Source organism: Mercurialis annua, linkage group LG8 (genome assembly GCF_937616625.2).
Source record: "Mercurialis annua linkage group LG8, ddMerAnnu1.2, whole genome shotgun sequence".
Lineage (NCBI taxonomy): Eukaryota > Viridiplantae > Streptophyta > Magnoliopsida > Malpighiales > Euphorbiaceae > Mercurialis > Mercurialis annua.
The window spans coordinates 41660845-41664814 of NC_065577.1; positions in this window are offsets into that span (position 1 = coordinate 41660845).

A 3970-nucleotide genomic window follows, 5' to 3' on the forward strand; every position below is an offset into this window, starting at 1 on the left:
ATTTAAACATGCAATTTTATTATTATCATAATTTTTATTTGTTTTAATATATTATATAAATTTTGAGACACAATTAACAATGAGATAATATTTTGAATTGTCCTTTTAATAGGTAAGTTGCAAATTACATTAAAACTATGGAAAATCCTATAATATTTGTAGAATAAGTTTAACAAATTACTTATAATTAGAAAATGGTCAAAAAATTATATTTTTTAATGTGTCATAATTCGAATATATACAATCAAAATTCAAAACCAAATTTTTTATAATGAAAAAAAAATTGTTATTAATCGTAGAAAAGACAAACATATTTAAAATAGTAGTGAGAAATTCATCAAATAAAAATAGTGAGAATTTTATTTACATTTTCTTTAACATATTCATTCGAACTCTATGTTACAATTCAAATTCAAAAGTTTGCTTTTTATAATGAGAGACTAATTTTATTTTCAATTATAGAGAATATAATAGGATATGATCCACCCTTAATAAAAAACAAGATAAAAAAAATATTGAGCAGTACAAGAAGCTATTTCATAAAGATAAATCCAAATGTCCAACAAATATTTTTTTAGTGAAGTGAAAATTAAAACAAACTGTAATATAGATATATAATATTTTTTAAAAAATCAATTATTAGAGTTAGTATAAGTCAAAGTAAAATAAAATACACTAAATTTAAGAGATTTAATAATGTATTTTTATTAGTTTTATAGATTATATGAAATATTTTTTATTTTATTTTTGTATCAAATTTATCTATAATTTTACTATATTTTTAATTTTTATTTAAACAAAATAAAAATAATATAAATTTAAAATAATTATTAAGATCATCCCGTGCAATTGCGCGGGTATTCGACTAGTTGCTTAATTAAAACGAACAAAGGATCGTTCACCCTCTCGCACAAAATATCAAAAAAAATCATTTTGAACGATTTAGATACAAACAGACTCACAACTTTAAAATCGAACAAATCGCATTCTCCCTAATAGAGTGCAACACTCTTTGATTTTTAAGAGCAAAAAATTTAAAAAGTACTCAATTTTTTTTTCATTTTTTGATTTAATACTTAATGTATTTTAAATTTCATTTTTTCTCCTTATATTTCAAAACTTCAAAAATCAAATTTTTAAAACTAAAATCCAGACTCTTTTTTATTTTTTCCACCCAATTTCTCGTCGGAAAATTGAGGAGCAGCAGCTCCTCATTTTGAAGGAGCATATCTGCTCTGGAGCAGATCTGATGGCAGTGGAAAGGTGGACGGCGGCGGTGGCTGTGGAAGGTGGAAGGGAAGAAGAATGGTTAAAAGATTAATTTTTCTAGATTAATGTTTAATATGAAATTTTGATTAATGTTAATTAAAATTAATTAAGATTTATTTTATAAAATTAGAAAATCTACTCTCCTTTTTTGAGTCGGGAAGGTGAAATTGATCGGTTTTGCTAAGTTGTGGGTTGAAATGATCCGGTTTTATTAAGTTGCGAGTTAAATTGTACTAAAATCATCTAAATTGATTTATTTAATATTTCGTATCAAGTTGAGGGGGTGAATTGAGCCTTTGTTCGTACTTAAACTATAAAAAAATCTTGCACTTTGGGAAGTTAAAAAACTTGTACTTTTGAAATAAGTGTTTCTGTTTTTCTAAAATTTATGCATTTAAAATTAAATATCACAAAAACAACCCTCAACATATATTTAGAGATTCAAAGTAGTAGAAACCAAACTCAGCTGATTATTCAATTGGATTTGGTTTCTATTGCTCAAATCTCTATTTTTTTCAGTCCTAGAGAGTATCCTAATTTTCAGTTTTATTCAATCAAGTTTCTTCTTCATTAGGTATAGCCTAGGCTTTTAAATTGGACGACCTATCAGTTCGGCTCTTTTTGGCACATTCCTCAAAGACTACCCTTCTAACTCTTAAACTTCTTAATAGATAGAAAAATTAATAATTATATTTTCCCTTAACTTTAAATTAATAATTATTATCGTTCATAAAAAAATTAAAATGAGATTTTTTATTAATTGGAGTTTCATTTAAGATTTTACACATAGTTTATAATTATTGATATGTTTTTAATCTTCAGTTTTCATTTAAAAAAAAATTTAGATTTTAAAATATCTAAATTTTTGAAAGTATACAATTGAAAGTTAAAACCTGCTCGTGGGTCGGGTCCGCACCGGATCTATCAGGTTTTTTGTTTTGGGCTTTTTACCTAATATGCTGAAAATTGGCCCAAATTTTTTTTTCTTCTTCATCTTTTTAAGGGTGGGAGAAGAAGATTTTTCCGGTTAACCGGAAAATCATCTTCTCTCTGCCCATAATACTATTAATCGTAGATCTACTATTGTTATTCTTATTTCAATAAGTCTTCTTTTAAGGTGTTTGTTTAAATTTTATTTTGATTGAATGTTGTTGTAGATCTAAGAGTTGGAAGATAACTTATGGATCCATGTTGAAGATGAGGTTTGAAAAAGTTTGAAACTCCACGAATCAAGCGGTTTCAAAATTTTATTTTCAGTTTGATTCATTTATGTTTTGGGTAACCTTTTAATGGTTGAAAAAACTCTAATCGATGACTGTATTAACAGTTCTCATCATTAATTTAGAATAGTTCGTTCAATATGTTGAAGAACCATTCATCTATGTAATTTTCATTCTCATCAATGAAAGTTTTAGCCTTTGATAAAAAAAAAATAAAAAAAAATTGTAATCTAATTTATTTAAATTCTTATTTTTCTACTGTTTCCTCTTTTTCACTTGAATTTTGGCGGCTCCTTCTTTTTCTCCATGAGTCCAGCAGAGTTTCTCCATGTTCTTATTTCTTCGCTTCCGCCGTTCCGCTTCCGCCATTCCGCCTCCGCTGTTCCGTTTTTGCTGTTCCATCTCCGTCGTTTCGCCTCCGTCGTTCCACCTTTGTCTCGCCGCGCCATCTTTCTTTTCTCTTTTTGATTTTAGATCTGAAATTTTTTTGTTTTTTATGTTTTCATTTTCAGATCTGTAATTTGTTTATCTTTTACTGTTTATTCACCATTAAACATGTATAAAGAGTATTTTTAAAGAATTTAATACTTCTTTCATGATATGTAGAATAATTTTGTGATTTTATGTAATAAAATTCTGTTAACTCTGCATTTTTTTGTATTTTGTTGTATTCCTACGTTTTTTTTATTCTGCAGAATAATTTGTAGATGATGATTGATTGCTGAATTACTGTTATGTTACAGTGTTGTTGATTTTATGTTGACTTTATGTTGATATTATGTTGATATCAACTATTTTTTTTATTTTAACATTAACAAACAAGATAATATTGTCTATGAAATAAATGCCTCCTGTAAATTTGCGGAATAGATGTTTATTTGAAAAGCAGCAGGATGGAATGTGGAGTGCACATATTTGTTTGAATGATTGATCTCTTTGTGTTTTTTTTTTCGATAAACGTTCTGAAATTTCCTACATAAACATATGTTATTGGTATTCAGCCATTTTTATATAACTTTCATTTTCTAGAGTGTTATTTTATTAGAATGTACTAAATTCATTTCGGTATTTTTGAAATTTGGTTGGTTTTTTTGCTCCTTATATTATGTTCTATGTACAAATTTTATTATAAAAGCAATGTTGAATTTTATTGATGTACAATTATTTAAGCTATATTAATCAAAATCAACGCAAGATCAATTCGATGTCAACCTAAAATCAACCTAAAATTAACATGCACATATCCCTAAAATTAATTGAAAAACAACACAAAATCAACGTAAAATCAACATGTGTATACTATTTGTTATTAAAATTAATCAAATATCAACTCAAAATCAACACAAAATCAATATAAAATCAACCTATGTACATTATTTATTGTTGACATTTTTGTTAGTTTAAATATCAACACAATAGCAATATAATATCAACAACATTTAATAAATTGGATAGTATTAATTTTGTAAATCTTTTTTAAC